The 19611-nt window shown below is 42.8% G+C and overlaps 1 pseudogene; it reads left to right on the top strand.

Moving 5' to 3' along the window:
• Positions 1-3886: 3886 nt before the first annotated feature.
• Positions 3887-5261, top strand: LOC147441372 (uncharacterized; annotated as a pseudogene).
• Positions 5262-19611: the final 14350 nt, after the last annotated feature.

Genomic DNA, 19611 nt, shown 5'->3' on the forward strand with positions numbered 1-19611 from the left:
GAAATACTGTGAATGGCTTACGTCAAGGCGTAGAGCTCTTACCTACGATCGCAATGCAACAAACGCAATCGCAATGTGACAACCGGAGAGGGAGTAGGAAGCGAGAAGGAGAGAAGTGAGTGCCGTTAGCTCACACTGTGTATTTCTTATCCAAAACTTATAAAAAACTTACAAAAATTGGCTTTTATACCTTAGCCAAGGCTTTTGGGTGGTCAAAACTAATAATCTGGAGTTCTACCAAAGCTGGGAAATGACTGACTGATACAAGTTGTAAGCTTGTAGCTCTGGCTCATTAATTACAAAGTTTATCCAAGAAAATAGGAGTTACAATATTCCCGATTTATCAAAATAATAAATGTTTTACAAAGAGAACTCCGAAAAATGGTGTCCGTGTTAGCTTGCTGCTAACATTCACTCCCGCCGGATCCTTTGGCTTTTGAAAGTTGCTCGTAGCAAACCCCCCAACCTTGTAAGAGTCAAAGACTGCCATCATGGTTGCTCTCCAAATGGCATAGTTCTTAACATTCAATTGTCAATCCAAGGGAAAGATAAGGAGGGTTGTGATGAGTTAGGTTAAAATAGAAGAGACGAAATATTCAAATCTGTCCACTATAGCCAAATCAGCCCCAAATGAGTGAAAAAATGCAGAAGAAGTAGCAAATTGTCTCTTTTCATCACAAAAATTCAACACCAGCTACTCACATAGATCACCTATCCGATTTGAGAGCACGCGGTGGCTCTGATTCCATGTCAAAGGTGGAGTGGAAAAGGGTGAATCGGGGGATGATCTCGTCTGCAACCATCAACAAACCTCCTCTCGAGAACGAGCAACCAATGGAGCTCCGATCTATCACGAGAGATATCCATGGAGATGAACTCCAATAACGTACTGCCCCCATCTGACGGGCATGGGCAACAATCTACAAGTGCATGTATGTAGATAGGGGCTCACCACGGAGGGGAAGTGGAGTACTAGATAAGAGGGAGAGGTATCCATAGAAAAAACACTAAAGAAAGAGAATGAGGTTGCACACACAAATGCGAGAGAGAAAAATGTTAGAGAGAGTGTCTGCCCAAAATGTTGGAAGCACTGCACTGATACAACATGCCAAAACTACAAGGGGGGCTGCATATATAGGGCAATAGGAAAATTTTCCTACCTAGCATGAAAAACCCCACGATCCATAAAATGGTCAATAAATGCTAATAAATATGTAAACTCCCTAAAAGTGACTTGGGACACATATTTAGTAGCAGACTTGCAGAACATTGGAGACTTTGACCCCGAGGAACCCTGGAATAGGGTCCCGTCTCATGCTAGTATACAAGGTGCATCGTTGATGAAAGGTATGTCTACCTCATATATAACCGGGAATAGCCACAAAATAGCCCTCAATCCTCAATCTGCTTTTGGGAGATATCGGAACCGCCGTCAAACAAAAATTTCAACTCTAACAAACCCCCATCATCAAGCTTATTTTTCACTTCCCTGTTCAATTGTGAAAGGCTCTGTAGAGTCTTACTCTCAAACACAAGGGTCTTTTCTCATGCAAGAGGGGGCCTCATCCACATTAGAAAAAATATGGACTCTCCTTGGACCTTTTTGATTAGTGAAGGCTTAAGGGAGAACCAATGAGAGGGCTCTTGGGATATCACCCAAAGGGGGAGGAATGGTAGGGGTGCAGTCTAATTGTCTCCCTCTTCAATGCTTGGTTCTTAGAGAGTGGGAGGAGGCTGGGGGGGTAAAAGGGGGAAAGAGGTGTCATAAAAGAGGGAGGGACCCCTTAAAAGAAAAAATGCGCAAGCTTAAAAACCCTAAAAAATGAAATTTTTTTAAAAGTGTCAAAATTGACTCATTTGCCTCCAAAACTATCCCAAAACATATACTAACTTCAATAAGTCAAATTCTCTTCTCAAAATTCACTTTTCTCTCCCTCTCTCACTACTTTTCTCTCCCACACTCTCCCTCTTCTATCTCCTCCCATTCTCTCTCTACAGTCAAGGTAGCCATAGTCAAAAGCTTTCCACCACTCTCTTCCTCTCTCCATAGCTCCCCCTTCTCTCATGCCTCCATCAACCCCCTATAGTCCCACACCCCATAGCCCACAGCTCACCACTATCCTCTCTACCTCTCACTCCTCCCCTCTTTCTCTATCTCTACTGTCAAAGCCACCATAGCCACCATAGGCAGCTCACCTCACCCTCCCCTCAGCTCCTCATTCTCTCTCCACAGTACCCATACACAATAGCCCACAGCCTTGCCCACTTCTCTCCCTCACCTTCCTCCCAGCCATTCCCAATCCCTTCCTATGCCCAACTTCCCAAGCATGTCCACCGCTAACACGCATAGACGGCCCAAACCAGAGATATAGAAGATTGTGTTGCACAACACAAAAAATTCAAAGGGGGGGATGGATCCCACAGGTATTCAAGAAGGGTTCATGGGTCTACATGCAACCGTCCAGTGTTGGACCTCATCGCGTACGATGTCGAGGCGTACTGGAACGCCATTCGAAAGGAAGACTATTGGCATTCAAAGAAACCAAGTTCGGAATGGTGGCCATCGTGCAACACGTGTACAGTGCAACTGAGATCCACCTGCAGAGAGCTTGAACTCAATTTGCACCTCATTGTAAGTCCTTATGGTTTAGCTATCCCATGCATATATCATGTTTAACGTGCATGCGATCATTTTTTTTTACTAAGGGTATTTGTAAAGATGTTTTTCCATCCAACTTACTTGAGGAGCAACCGCTTGAGTGTCTCTCGGGCACGTTCATGGTTGTGCATGCTCACATTGGGGAACTTATGTTTCCTAATGTCTCGTCGAAAAAACTTACCGAGCAGCGAATATTCATGTACTCCCACAAGTACGTGGTACCGAACTCAAGCCAAGGCTATGGTAGGTTAGAAGCCGTGGAGACACCCTCATTGCAGAGTGCAGAATGGCCAACTCCAGACCATTGGGCCTTGCTTTCTTTCAAGCGCAAGGTGCTGCAATATTTCCAAGGGTCCCTAAAGTTTGATAAGGCAACCAGATCGGTGGGTCTCATTTGGCATTGTCCCATCCATTTGTTTGTGCATGCATTCTGCTCTCTGCCGATTGTGGAAACACCAACAATGTTTGTTTGCAAAGAAGTTGACGTAGATGCAATGGACACCATTCTAGGTGTCAATTGGGGCTATGTTGACGGTTTGCATGATGGTGACCGTTACAAGTGCAATGTGTTCCCCACACAGCTTTTCCTTCGATATTTGAAGGCAAGGTGCACCTTGTATGCACGGTTTAGCTACGAAAGGTGGATGCACAAACGTAGAAAATGGATACACTTGCAGCTGACGGCCGAAGAGGTTCAATCCTTTGAAATTCGTGTCCGCATGCCCAATAATGAGGTAGAGGTGGTTGCCAATCTTCGGGAACATTTTGTCATAATGGGGTTCGAAGATGTCAGCAATGCAAGTTTCAAATTGGAACAACGCAAGGTCTGCTTTGTGCTTGATTAGATACCTTTTCTTAATTTTTCTAGGTATTTGTATCTTGATTACCCATTTTTTGCTGTGTAGATTGGAAGGCGGATGGAGGCCACTATGCTTGTTTCCAAAGATTGGGCTACAGACGAAGTCATCTTGTCTAAGTGAATTGGCTTGTAACTTTACTCTTTTATGTACTGAATATTTTATTAAAGATTTTGAAAATTTTTAGGGTGTTGTACTTGATTTTGTACTTGAGTTTTAAGGTGTTGTGTAATTGTTTTTTGAAAAACGCATATTTTTTATTTTTTCGAGATGGAATATGTCTATAAAAGGGGGACCACCTCCTCATTCTACCATTTTCATCCCAGCATTGCAGAGAGACGTGGCATACCCAGTTACGCAAAGAGCAAGCATGGCTGCAACTAGTGCTTTAGATGCATTCCTTAGTGAGGTTGGGCATGAAAATCGCCCTGAGCTTCATGCATTTTTCACAGCCCAACCCGATTTGGAAACCACCTTGACCCTCCACTCTCAATCTCTTGAGCACATCACTTCATATATTTCCACGTGCATGGGGAGATTCATTGTTGAGTTACCAAACCAGCAAGGGCAATGGGTCCCTGAGGGCCTTGTGCACCACATCTAGAAAGGGGATAGGCCATTTCATCAGTGGCTTGCACGCTTTGCCACCATAGCACAACCCGCCGGACAATATGTGCATTTTGAAGATGATGATGTGTGAGCAATGCGTAAGGTGTAGGGATTCAAGGCCTCTTGGAGGCCTCTCCATCTGTCGGTTCGTCCTCGGGGCCGCCAGAAGGAACTAGCACTCGGGATGCCATTCCTGAGGTAGAGATTATCCGTTTCTCCTCCATTGTGGTGGGTGGGGAGGAGTTTGTGTTTTTACATGATCTGGAAAAATCCTTTGAGCTTCGCATGGATGAGTGTTTCGCCATCCTAGATGCCCATGGCAAGTTTGAGGTTGATACCACCACCTCCCATGACGATGATCTCCTACTGCCCATGGGGAATACTGTGGCGGACACAATGGCAATCGCTCAAATCGAGGTGGCAGTGGCCGAGCAGGCCAAGGTCTCTGAGGAGGAGTTTGTGGCCGTGCAAGCCATGTGTTTGGCTAAACGCACAAGAGTGGATTCACCATCACCTACTACAACACCTATTTTGCTTGATCCAAAGGGGAAGTCAAGTGTGGATCTTTACTTGCACCCGGATGCCGATGAGGAGGATCGTAGACAAGAGGTATAGATGCTCACTTAAATTTGATTGTTACAATTGATTTTGTTAATGTTATAACTAATTTTTTGCCATATTTCTCACAAATCCTATGTTTTCCGGGATGTTTTGGAGGTTGACGCGTGGGCGCAACGGTCAGGGGGGAGGAGGACGGTGTTTGGACCTCAAGCGGCACTTACTCACTACCTCGACACACTTCCGACTGGTGATGTGGTGTTTGTGCATGCCGACTACTCCCCCAATGGACGCTACAACATTTTTTCCCTCCGTTCACTCTCCAAGGCCTTGTGCTTAACAACCCTTGCCCAATCGGCCAACCTTGTAGTGCTTGTAAAGAAAGATTTTGCAACATCCACTTTTGGCGTCAACTTTTGCGGGTGCCTCATCGCCCATGTCGGCATGAACCAAGTTGTAGGGGTTAATGACACACAAGAAATTACAACCACTTTGCTTAAAAGGGAGCCACCCCAAAAGGCCAAGCGCCAGAAACTGTAATTCGAAAGATCCTAAAGCAAAAGCCAGATATCATGTAAAGAGTTGATTTCCTTAATGAATCTACTTTTTGGTGTCTATGACTCTCACTTACTTGCAAGCTTTTGAATTTGTTATATGTTTTGCTTCCAATGTGTTTATGAGAAGCACCCGTGCTTAGTGAATCATGCAATTTTTTATGCATGCTGGGTTGGAAAGCATGTTGGCTAGCCAACTTGCATTAAATCATGGGAAAAGTTATTGATATGCCTACAAAATGTCTTGGGAAGCCCCAAAATGGGCTGCCACAAGGGCGCGCATCTGGGTCTTCCATAAGCATATAGAAGGGGCTTAACGTAGGCAAATTTTCCCAATGCCAAGCTTTAAGCTACATACATACAAAAGAAGGTAGACAAAACATGGACCACTGCTACATCGCATGGTACACAATTACAGCAATACAATGTACAAAGAGTGGAGTATACAATCAAACGACGCTTATATTCAAATTCTTCCCAATCTTGGAAGTTCCGTAAATACAAAAATGCTTTGATGACTAATTACAAGCTAATTCTCATGGCGCAAACGGTGAGTGTTGACTGCTAGGTCAACAACACAACATAACTCAAGTTTCGTACCAAAGTCTTATCTTTTGTGAGTTATGAAATGTTGCGGATTATGGCTATAAACGTCATTTGTAATCAGTAGTTATTCTAGTTTCAGAAGCCGGGGTGCAATGGCACTTCCAGATTGTAAATACAAATCCATTTGACCCTTTCAACCCCATTTTTGGTTAAACCTAAGGTATCCTTAGTATATAAGGTACCTAGGTCATTTTGTAAAAAAGACTTTTATCATAATCAAAACTGAGCGCTGTCGTCTACTATGTGTGAGAGAGAAAGAGAGTGAGCGTGAGCTTCATCCTCTCGCTACGCCCGGCTCGCTCAACACATTGGAGATCCGACTGCACCATTGTTGTAGGCTCGGGGAGAGCTACGCGACGACGCCAAGCATTCCACGCAAGACGAAGCGCACACACCGACGCATCTACGAGCTATATGTGGTCGTAAGTGTATCAAACGATGTCTGTTTTCTGCGTGCTAGTAGTCTATAGAATCGTGGCGACATAAGCTATGCATAGGTACTCATAAATTTCAGTTTCGAGAACTTTCAAAATTCGGCTCTGTCATCCTACGCGTTTTCCGCAGATGGGTTTAGAGTGAGGGTTTTGAGTGTAGAAGCTTAGGGACAGGTGTATCCTAGTGAGGGGATGGTGTTCCTTAAGTTCCGTACGAATCTGGCATGATTAGGCGAGTTACCTTTAGTATGTGTGTATGTGGCTAGGTGGTGTAGTTGAGAGTAGTAAGGTTCTTGATTGTGGTTTAGTTGGCCTTCCTGAGTGTTGTATGTGTAGGATGGTCTCAGCCTGACAAGCTTAAGAGATTTCCTCTGTGTGCCTATCGTGTCATCCGTGTCCTCGATTGACATTATGTTGATCTAGGTAGTGTTTGCATGCACTTCATGGGTGTGTGAGTCGCTTTTGTCCAACATTGGCGCCGTTGCCGGGGACACAAGGACCTAAGTAGGTTTCCTACTAACACTCGTGTGATGGTTGCTTGATGGGATATTCCGCGATCAAGTGGATAGCCAGGAAGCGTGTGTCTTGCTGAGGGTCTGCGTCTAGATAGGTTTAGTTAGGATCTGTGGATTAGAGTAGTTGTTGGTGGTCGAGTGATTTGTGAGGTGATAAAAGCGTTTACTAGTCCGTGTGTGGCAGTGAAGCGTTTTTCTACTCATAGATGCAAAACCCCATATGATTTGTAAGAGTAGCTTTAGGTAAGTGATCCAATTCTGATCTAGAGCTATTCAACACTGAATTATTTGCTAAAGTGCTTGAGTGTATTTGAAATCACAGAAAAGTGTTCTTTTGAGGGTAAAAATGCATTAAACAATCTTTTGTGGATATTTTTGTATGACTGACTGATGTTGTGAATATAAAAGAGTATTTGCAAGGGTTCTGTGAAGAAAACCTGCAATTTCGTAAACATAGACATCCTACGCGTAGGATGTCTCAAGGGGGTTCTGGAGACCAAATTTGAAAATTCTGACTGCACCAGTGGGTTCAGAGGGTAGGTTTTACCCTAGTAACACATAGACTTGGGTGTTTTTCCCTATTTTTGTTGACCAAAAGTCAAAAGGCGGAGTCAGAAAACGTAAAATTTCAGAAAAGGTTTAGATTGAGTGATTTTTGCATGTTTTTGCAATTGTGAAGCATACTTGCACTTGCTGAGAGCATAAGGAAGCATCAGGGACACTTCAGTCTCAAAAAATCAGCAGTAGACATCCTACGCGTAGGATGTCTACAGGGTGATCTGGGCACTTTTTTGAAAATCTGAGGTTACCAGTGTGTTTAGAAGGTAGGTTCTACCCTTTTTTCACCTGGAAAGTGGAAATTTGACCAAATTTTGTCAGATCAAAGCCAAAAGACGAGAATTGCCAGACATCCTATCCAAATTGTGTCCAAGGCCTAATTTTGAGACCAAACCATAGGATGACTCCAGAGGCATGTTCTAAATGTTGTATTGAGTGCATGTGATAAATTTCATCTCATTTGGGTCAGTGAAAGGAAGATTGAACATACTTTAGCATTTTTTACTGAAAAAGGCAAGGATAGCTAGTTTTGGGGTCTTTTGACATCCAAATTAAAATCTAAGCATAGCATTGGGTTACTGACATCAAGGGGAAGTTGTGGCTCAAGTTTGGGGCAATTCTAAGCACTTAGACATCTTACGCGTAGGATGTCTTCACCATGATTTAGCACTCCAAATCAACCTCTGTGTTAGGAAATAAGACGTGGCTAAATAGATTTTTGAGTAGATTACTTAATGGAGAGAGATAGATTTCACACACAAGAGATTATAGAGTAGAGAGAGAGAGAGAGAGTACACACGATATACGTGGTTCACCCAATGTGGTCTACGTCCACGAGAAAGCAGCCACTCAATGGCTTTAGCACTTCAAAAGAAGAAGAAGTTTACAAAGGGATTAAACCCTTGATAGAGCTCCCGCCTTGCTTCACTCTCATCACCTCACACTCACCTTGTTGCATCAACTTCACACTATGAAATGTGTGTAGAAATGGCCTCCTTTTATAGGCCAAAAGGGCTGCCCTCTCTTATGAGAGACAGCCACGTGTAGCCGCCCTTGTGCGAATAAGTCCAAATCGGACCCTCCAATCCGCCCATGTGTGGCCGCCCTTGAGACGACAAGTCCGCTTTTGAATTCGGCCATCGGCCACCGGCCATTGACTTCCGACTACCGGCCACCGGCCAACCGACCGGTTGTTTTCTGACCACTTTCCGGCCGCCGTCCGGCCATAATATTCCGACGAAAAAAAAAGTATCCCAACAAGTTGGCCCTGATTCTTGTCCGTGAAAATTTTGGTTTCCAATGAGTGATTTTCCTTCACGCACGATGGCTTCTCCTCATAATGGGGGCCTTACAAATGTGCGCTTTTACCACAGAAAATTACAAGGGTAAATCAGACTCCATACTTAACACTCTGAGCATACCACAGTGATCAGCATCTTAAGGAGAGTCTGTGGTTCAAATTTGGGTTCATTCTGAGCAAAAAGACATCCTACGCGTAGGATGTCTACTGCATAATTCTGAAACCAAAATTCAAACTGTGGACATAGCAGGGTGTTGTATAGCCTTAGGCAAGCCTCCTAGGCAAATTTGGTCCAATTTGGAGTTGATTTGACTTGGGAATTCATCAGAACAAACATCAGGCTTTTGGAACAGATTCTTGATCATTTGACCAACCTATAGGTGTCAGAATCAAAAAGTAAAAATAGCTGTGAGTTTAGCACATCAAGGGGAAGCTACAGTGCAAGTTTGAGTTGAAATAGAGCAAAAACACATCCTACGCGTAGGATGTCTCCAGGATCATAAAGTGGTCAAAATTCTACTTTGGCCATATAGGGAGGTTCTAAGTGTCTCAAGGATTCCAGAACTTTTTTCAAAAGTGAATTTGGACCTTGTTTGGCCTATTTACCAAGCAAAGACAAGAATTGTCAAACATCCTACTCTTGGAGTGCACTAGAAGCTTATGCAACCCAAATCTTGACCTATTGGCATCCAAATTCAATTTTGAGTATACCATTGGGTTGTTGAGCACTAGGAGAATCTTGGGATCAAGTTTGGACAAAATCTGTGCAGTTAGACATCCTACGCATAGGATGTCTCCAGCTTGATTTAGGACTCCAAACCAACTTATGAGCACACCACTGTGATCAGCACATCAAGGAGAAGCTGGGTGAAAATTTCAAGTCATTCTGAGCAAAAAGACATCCTACGCGTAGGATGTCTCAAGGCCATTTTTAGGTCCAAATGAAATTCTGAGCATACCATTGTGTTGCTGGACTTAAGGGGAGTCTCTGGACAAAATTCTGTTAAATTCTGAGCATATAGACATCCTACGCGTAGGATGTCTCCAGGCCAGTTTTAGGGTCCAACTATAATTTTGACCATACAGGAGTGTTCACAGTGTCACAGAGATCCCAAATCTTCTTTCAAAATTGAATTTGGACTCATTTTGACCATTCTAAACTGCATTTCACTGTTTTGGCCATAACTTTCACAAACGGTATCGGATCGAAAAAGTTTTTATATCAAAACATAGCCTGAGAGCGGCTCTACAGATCTTAGAGCAAAACTTGAACTAAATGCATGCCGCACGTCAACCATTTAGTTCAACTTTGAAAAAAAATATCGTTTGAAGCCTCAAAATTCATCCGGAAGTCAGGGGTGTCTAAAAGTGACAATTTGCGAGAATTGTGACGAAATGGTTGCGGTTTTGGACATAGTTTCGACTTTTCCCTAACCAAAGAACTTAAACACAATGGACTAAGTCTACTTGAACCAAGCAAAAGCTCTTAAGCCCAGAAATCATGTCTACCCTAGATTCAAACGCAGCTTACACAAGCTTGGAGATCCCGACGATAGAGGAATATCGTCCCACAATGGATCTTCCAAACTTGCAATTGATAAAGACCCATCTTGTTGAAAGAGTTTGGATGATTGGTCATGAGAGTGAAGGAATATATAGATACATTGACGACAATGAGGTCAATCTTTATAGGTGCTCAGATCCATACCTAGAAGAGATAACGGATTACAAGCTCTTATATGTCTACACATACGGAGTCGACTATCAATGGAGATCTATAGTTGTCGACAAGTATGGACGAGAATACAGAGTTGTAGAAAGCACAAATCCACAGACTGTACTAGAAAGAGGTGGATATTTGGTCAATCAAGGACCACAAATGCCTCCACCAAACACGAGAATTCCTATAGGAATTCCAAGAAGAGAGCCACCAGGATTCCCTTCGAGAGCGATAACGAGAGAAGGATTGGGAGAGTCTCTGGTTAGACTTGTAGACAATCGATGAGTTAGACCATCCCAAGTCCAGAAATGGGTAAACAGAAACTACTCCGGAGATAAAGATCCGAGAGATCACGTAGCGGCTTTTAGAAGAGTGATTAGAGTAGAGGAAGTTTCAGATTTTGCGACACAGTTTGCGGGATTTGGATTGACTCTAGAAGATGATGCAGCTACATGGTTCGACTCGGAGGAAAATGGGATTTTGAGACCCTAGATGAGCTGTTTGAGGATTTTATTGAAGAATTCTTGCCAAAAGGCATTGCTCACAACACGGTCTCGCAAATCCATAGATTCAAACAGAAAGAGAATAAATCAGTAAGCAAAGCATCATTACGGCTCAAGAGATGTGTTAAGCTTTTTTCGAGAGCGGAATTACCTACGCAAGCACGACTGATGCTGATCTTTATCCACGGAATGAGAGATGCGTGCCTTCAAAAGAATCTGCATATGATAAGGAGGATGACGCTAAACGAGTTGATCAAAGAAGCTCTTTATCTAGTGGATAATTGTGAGGCTTACAAAGAAAAGGACTTAAAGAGTGAAGGAGATGACACATCCTCTCAGCACAGTGTTTCACAGATAAGTGAGTCCATTGACAAGCCAACGGCATCTATTGATCAAGAAAAGCTTATCGACGACTTGGTCAAGAGGTTGATTCCTCTTGTAAGGTCTGATTCGAGAGAGCCGAAGTGGACCTGAAATTGAGAGAAAATGGACGAACCATACGGGGGAAGAGTGCTATTATAGCATGGAAAATGCTAGGGAGAGGTATGTACAATCTATTCCAGAAGCACCTACTCCACCTAGATACATAACGGGGAATGCACCAAGACCAGTAGGAGTTTTAAGGCCACAGCTTGTCTTAGGACAACAACCTCTGCTGCGCCAGGTGCTAGAATGCCGGTAGACATGAGATACATGCCAATGATGGAAGCATCAAATAAACCAATGCCAGTACCAGCTACAATGTGGTATAGCAACCAAAGTGAGTACTACCCTTCGGAGCAACAAAATGTGAGAGAAACACATGGAGTGGTGAGGCCGGTATAACCTCCACCTCCTGGGTTTCAGTCGAAAGAAAGAAGGTATGAAATGGACGAAAGGACATTGCGATTCATTGCAAATAGCGGCTTATCTAGGTCAAAGCTTGTTTATAGCCAAGAGGAAATGCTAAAAGAATCTCCTCAACCAGAGACAGATTGTCACAAAAGTCATGACAACCACTTGGTCAAACAATGTCCTCATACGGAGGTCACTGAAGTAAATGCCTATTGTCTTGAGTGTGGCATCACTCACTTGATCCCGATTGCCCGAAAAAACCAAACCAAATCAGAAAAATCACGACAAATGTATTAGGGATTGTTCAGCTCCCTAGTAGCTCAAAAAATGAAAATGTTGTACCAGTTCAAGTAGTTACAAGAGCACAATCTCAAAAGAAAGCTGATGAGAATCCATAGACAAAGAACACGGAAAGTGACATGAGTCCAAAGAAAGATGATGGACCAAAGACAGACGCACCTAGTCAGAAAACCAAGAGCAAACGAAATAGTTGGAAAGCTAGAAAGACTAGGATGAAAGCACGCAGGGAACGAGAGCAAAAATCCCTAGCTGAGAAGCTTACCGAAGCTGAGGAGAAGATAAAACAACATGAGGAAAAAGAGGCACCTTCTCTTACACAGATGGTTAAACCTCTAGAAGAACCATCCACGGATGAGAAACCGAGAAGTGCTAGTTCAGGAGGATCTGTGTTGGCAGAGAAGGTTAACGAGACATTAGATGCCCTCTTCAAAGCCTATGATGCGAGGCTCAAAAACAACCAAACCCTAGAACACACGTGGATGACATATCCCTATACGGAACTAGAAAAGCAAAGGTTTGAAATGTGCAAAAAAATGATTCAAACAGCCCAAGCTTTACCAGAACCACCAGTTGCAAAACCTGAGGATGTGATCCGTGTCATGCCTACACAAGTAATCCCACCAAACCAGGAACTAAAAGAGCCAGATTCTAGTCATGAGCACAGACCAAACCTCAAAGACCCAGCATTAGAACCAAGGATAGTACTGAATACCACGGATAACTCTTTCCGAGGGATTTCACCAAGCTATACATGAGGATTGTAAAGAGATAGATGGTCTTGACGAATTGTGGAAACAAGTCAGAGAGGCCAATGAAGCCGATGACCTAAGAAGACGAGTAGACAAGACTGGTGATGAACGAGGAGTGTTTCTACCACCAATAGAGGAATTTGAGACTGGATCTCAAATGAATCTAGACGTGCGATCATATTGGGGCGACAAAGGATCTGTATAATCTATGGATAGTTAACCCCATTCGCTAAGAACACTACCGTCCTACATGGGAGAATACAAGACCAAGTCAGATGTGGTTGCAGTCCCATCACAGAGACTGTCTCCCAACAAGGCCATCGATTCAAAGGGACTAGTAGATATTCTATCTACCCCAGTCACTTGTACAATAATGTTAGCCGAGTTACTCAGAATTAGACCAAACATGTGGGCTAATGTGGGTAAATGTCTAGAGAAATTTGGTGTAAAAACCCCAATGACTCAAATCGGGGAAGGCATCAAAGAGCTTGAAATGCCTCAACTAAATACTAGGGCAGTGCCATTAAACAAGGTAGGCGAGTATTACGAGGGAGAAGATGGAAACACCACCCTTCTTGTGGAATTCAATGGTGTAAATGTTGAAGATGATGAAACAGGAAACAGAAGGAAGACAGCAACTCAGAGTAGGAAGAAGATGGAGAAGGAGAAGACACAGAGCTTGTGTACGAGATCTCTGTAGTCTCTCTCTCTGTATTAGAATAATAATAATTGTATACAAACTCAGAGCTAAAAAGCTTATATGAAACCCTAAGAGATAAGGTGTCCTTTCACACCAGATGTCCAGGGGGAAAAACCCAGTGGGAGAAAAGTGCCCCTGGTGAAGCGCGTATACACACTAACACTACTACATGTCTACAAATCCCCCCTGTAGTGATAGTGTGAATCCGTACAAGGTAGCAGATCATCATGTGTATGAGAGTAAGCCCAAAGCTTTTCGGAAAGCTTCAAACTTTTCTCGTGATAACGCCTTCGTAAATAGATCTGCAATGTTATCCTGTGTAGGACAGTAAGTTAGTGTGATCTCCCCTGCATGTAGCCTTTCCCTGACATAGTGGTAGTGAACCTCTATGTGCTTTGTTCTTGCATGAAATATTGGATTCCTTGCAACTGCCATAGCACTCTGACTGTCAGTGAAAATGGTAGTGGGTGCCTGTTGACACTCACAAAGATCTGCCAATAACCTGCGTATCCATACACAATCAACTGTTGCCGTGAAAGCTGCCCTGTACTCAGCTTCACAAGTTGATGTAGCCACTGTGGGTTGCTTCTTGCTTAGCCAAGATATACATGCATTTCCCAAGAAAAAAACAATTGCCACTTGTGGAATGTCGTGTGTCAAAATCAACAGCCCAATCTGAATCGCTGTAACCAAGAAGCTGCATAGAACTGTGCTTTCCATACATATCCCCCCTTGGAAAGAACATGGCAAGATTAGGGGTACCTGAAAGGTAACGAAGTATGCGCTTCACAGCTTGCCAATGATGCATACCTGGGCTGTGCATAAATCTGCTTGCTTGTGAAACCCCAAATTGAATGTCTGGACGAGTGTTGCCTGCCAAATATATCAAGCAAACAACCTCTGCTGCATAAGTATGTACATCAAAAAGTTCTCCAGCATCATGGATGCTCAACTTTGATCCAGTTTCTACGGGTGTAGAGATTGGCTTACAATTTTGCATACCAAACTTGTCCAAAATTTTATGCAAATATTTTGCCTGCAACATGTATATGCCATCCTCTGATTGTACAAACTGAATACCCAAGTAATAATGTAGCAAACCAAGATCAGACATCTCAAAGGTTTGTCTCAAAGCATCTTTAAACGCTTCAATTTCATTTGCATTATTGCCTGTAAGAAGCATATCATCCACATAAAGTGTTAGCATAATGAGAACTCCATCTCTCTTTTTGACATACAAAGTACTTTCTGTTGGACTATTTTGAAATCCCTGGCCAATCAAATAAGTATGTATCTTCTCATACCATGCTCTTGGAGCCTATTTGAGACCATACAAAGCTTTACGCAATCTACATACCTTTTGCTCTTGACCTTTTACAACAAAACCACTTGGTTGAATTACATAAACTTCTTCCTGCAAATCACCATTCAAAAAAGCAGTTTTGATATCCAACTGATGCACTTTCCAACCATGATGAGCAGCAATTGCAACTAGTGATCTAACTGTGGACGCACGAGAAGTAGGAGCAAAGGTTTCATCATAATCTATGCCTTTCTGTTGCGCATAGCCTTTTGCCACAAGCCTTGCTTTGTACCTGTCAACAGTACCATCTTGTTTCCTTTTTACCTTAAAAACCCACTTTGTACCAATAGGATTTTTACCTGTAGGCAAGTCCACTAGATCCCATGTATGATTCTTATGAATAGAATCAATTTCTTGCTGCATAGCATCTTTCCACTGAACACACTCTAAAGCTTGTTCAAATGAATCAGGCTCATCTGCATCACAAAGAGTGCTAAAGCAAGCCAAATCTACTTGCTCTCTGCCAAAAGTAGTACCAGCACGTGTTTTTCGTGGCAACGGTGCATCTAACTTGCTATCCTGCAAAGTTTTCTGAACCCATTTAGGCAAGGTTCTTTCTTCCCTGAGAACTTCTTGCTCTTCACGCACAATTTCCTCTACATCATGAGGTGTCACATGCTGATCAAAAGATTGATCAAGATTATCAACCTGTTGTGATTCTTGATTCTCCACAAAAGAAGGAAGCAAACCTTCAAATACATCATGTGTCTGCATATGAGGTACATCAAAAGCAACCATAGGTTGAGCAGTAGTTTCTGCAAAAATTACATCACGACTTTCAAAAATCTTGTTTGTAGCAGGATTGTAAAGTCTATAACCTTTACTTCCACTACTGTACCCCACAAATATACATTTGATTGCCTTATCATCAAGCTTCCCACGTAACTGTTGAGGGATGTGAGCATAAGCAAGACAACCAAAAACACGAAGATAACTGACTGAAGGTTTTTTGTCACACCAAGCTTCATATGCAGTAATGGTCTTCAAGGCACGAGTAGGACACCTGTTCAAAACATGTGCTGCACAAGCAACTGCCTCCATCCATAGCTTATGAGGCAAACTCTTAGCCTTGAGCATACATCTAGCTGTCTCCATTAAAGACCTGTTCTTCCTTTCTGCAACACCATTCTGTTGTGGTGTGTATGGCATAGTGCATTGGTGTTTAATGCCTTTCTTTCCCAAAAAATCCTTAAATGCACCTGACATGTATTCACCTCCTCGATCGGTACGAAGAGTCTGTACTTTGCAACCTGTTTCATTTTCAACCATGGCCACATAATGTTGAAAAACTGCAAACACATCTGACTTTGCTTTGAGTGGATACACCCAACAAAACCTGGAAAAGTCATCAATGAAGGTCACAAAATAAAGGCTGTTTCCTATAGATGGCGTCCTCATAGGACCACATACATCACTGTGTACAAGCTGCAACTTTCTTGTCGCTCTAACTGAACCATCCTGCGAAAATGCAAATCTGTGCATCTTTCCAAGAACGCAACCTTCACATACATGTCTTGGTGGCATCTCCAATAAAGACAAATCATGCACCATATTATGACGTTGTAAAGTCATCAAACTGCCATAACCAACATGCCCAAATCTAGCATGCCACAACTCAGCATCCTGCATGGCCTGAGTCTTTGTTTTTGCAATACATACCTGAATCTGCTTTTCATAACGATCTAGCACAAATAGTCCATTTTCCAGCGTACCTGTAGTGATAAGAGAATAACCATTCTCTCGATCTCGTACAACACATCTGTCATCCTCAAAAATGACCCGAAGACCATTTTTTGCAAGAGAGGATACAGACAACAAATTCTTCTTGATCCCTGGAACATATAAGACATCTGGCAAGCATAAATCTGAACCATCTGAAATGGTAATCAAAATCTTACCAACACCTTTGATTGGATAAGAAGCATTATTTGCACATGTCACCTTCTTTCCTGCTGGAGCTGCATCCAATGAACAAAACAAATCCTTCCTTGAAGTAATATGCTTGGATGCACCACTATCAAAGTACCAAATCATTTGTGTCTTGTCAACACTGTAAGCAGAAAAATTTGAACATACTACAAAAGCATAAGAATCCTGCACAAAGTTTGCAGACTCTTCTTTAGCTGTAGAAGAATCACCAGAAGCTGAAACAACCAAACTTGACTCTTTCTTCTTTTCTTTAGCAATTCGCTTTTTACACTCACTAATGTAGTGACCAGGTTTCTTGCAGTAGTGACATTTACCTTTCTTCTTGGACTTGTCGGAATCACCTTTAGACTTCTCTGAAGATTGTCCTGCACTAGACTTGGAGTAATGAGCACTCTCTTTACCCCTGTTTTTGTTCTGTACAACAAGAGCATGATCCATACCATCCACCTGTAAAGACTTGTTCTTACGTGATTGATCCTCCTACAATAGCAAAGCCACTAACTCTTCAAAATGAAGAGGGTCAGGATTAGCTCGCAAAGACAGAGTCAAAGAAGTCTGAAAAGTCAAATAAGATGGTGGTAGTGAATTGAGTGTTTTGGAAACCAAGTCCTTCTCTGGAATCACTTCATTAATGCTAAGCAATTGCTCTTTAAGATCCCTTATTTTTGTAAGATGCTCGACAATATCGTCACCTTCGTCCATCTGTATTTTGTCAAGTTGTTTCTTCAAAAACTCTATTCTGGCAGCGTTTCTTCCTCCAAACATAGCTTGCAGAGTGTTCCAAGCATCCTCAGAAGTTCTGCAAGATCTGATATGTGGTGTGATTGTCCTCTTTATGGTTAAGGCAATCACAGCCATAGCCTGTGCATCTTTAGTATCCCGTCTCTTTTGCTCTGGAGTGACTTGTGAGGGTCCTGCACCACCAGCTGCACCACGACCAGGCGTGACAGGTGCAATGCTAACTGGACGAACTTCATCTCCAGATACATAATCCCACAATCCTTTACCAACCAAAACATTTTTGGCCATAAAAGACCAAAGAGAATAGTTGGTACCATCCAATTTGTCTTCGGATGTAAACGCACCAAAAATCTCTTTCTCCGTAGATTGAGCCATACTGTAGATGCACACAAGAGAGCAAAAGAACCTCCAAGAGATTCACAAATCTCCTCTCCAATCCAAGCAAAACTCTACACAAAATCTCAGCACAAAGCTAAGACAAGCTGCTTCCCAAAAGAACTGTTTACCTGAAGAAAATCTGTCAAAAAGCACACCCTCTTAATCTAAACGCCTCCGAAAAGTAACTTCTGCTACGCTGCTCAGAACAAAATTCTGAGGGCTCGAACAGCTTCGAAAGGGGGGTAAAACCGCAGGTCACCTGCTCAGAATACTCCCGGAACGTCGAGGATGCTCCCACGAACAAATTTTCCGAAAACTGCCTGAAAACTGCGATTGCGCGCGCGGACGCGAAAACGCAAGTAGAGGCTCTGGAAATCACCTTGCTCTGATACCAATTGTTGAAGATGATGAAACAGGAAACAGAAGGAAGACAGCAACTCAGAGTAGGAAGAAGATGGAGAAGGAGAAGACACAGAGCTTGTGTACGAGATCTCTGTAGTCTCTCTCTCTGTATTAGAATAATAATAATTGTATACAAACTCAGAGCTAAAAAGCTTATATGAAACCCTAAGAGATAAGGTGTCCTTTCACACCGGATGTCCAGGGGGAAAAACCCAGTGGGAGAAAAGTGCCCCTGGTGAAGCGCGTATACACACTAACACTACTACATGTCTACAGTAAAAACCATGGCAATCCTTGACAGTGGAGCTGGTGTGGCCATTGCAACCAAAGAGGTTTGGAAAAAATGGGAAAAACCTGTCTTGATATCCACACGAATGACCCTGTAGCTTGCAGACGGACACAAGGAAAAGCCCCTAGGACTGCTAGAAAAATTACTTGTTACTTCTTGTGGCATTGAATATGAACACACTTTTGCTGTTGTTGAATTTGGCAAGAAGAACAACTATGACATCATTCTGGGAAGACCATTCATGCGACAATTGAAAATGGTCCAAGATTGGGGTTATGACCATATATACCTGAGACATATGGAAACCATAACAAAGATAAACTTGAGGGACCATAGCTATAGGGATGTGACGAGAACACCAGTTGAGAAGTTTGATTCCGCCACAGTAGCAGGATCAGAACTTTCAGCTTGGTTAGGTAAGCCTAAAGAACTGTGGATGTGTGGAGCTTCACAATGTGGTAGCTTGAAACGTGAGGAATGTATCATAGAGTGGGTTATAGAGGATAAGGACTATATCCCAGAACCATTTCCTGAAGAAGAGTTAGAACCTTTTGGATGGGAACACATCTTAGCTACTCTAGACGTGTGCGCCATGGAGAATGCTCCCACAACAAAGTTTTGTGATGAAAATGGCTATGATATCGTTCCTTATTTTGTAGTGAGTGTAATCCAGGAAAACGAAGAGATCCAGACATCAACAAGCTCTCGAAATAAGGAGTAAACAAAGAAATGTGGAGAATCAAAAGATGAAGAAGACGACGAGTTCTATGACTCTGTAGAACACTTCGAGCTTCAAGAAGATCAACGACCCGGGAATCCATGTCATCGCTACACGAATAACGTGCATCAAAAGTGGATTCCAAAGTCCTCGGTGAAGACATAGCCACCACAAGCATCCTCATACATGGCTCCTAATAAGGATGCACAGACTCACCTAGGAGGAATACGACCAGAGCAACGAGCTAACAATGCTCTAATCAATGGGCTAGAAAAGTCCTCCAAGAAACTACCACCCACGAGCAAACAGACAGTAACTTTCCACTACCATCCAAA

The sequence above is a fragment of the Adiantum capillus-veneris genome, chromosome 15 (assembly GCF_014529385.1).
Source record: "Adiantum capillus-veneris isolate H3 chromosome 15, ASM1452938v2, whole genome shotgun sequence".
Taxonomy (NCBI): Eukaryota; Viridiplantae; Streptophyta; class Polypodiopsida; order Polypodiales; family Pteridaceae; genus Adiantum; species Adiantum capillus-veneris.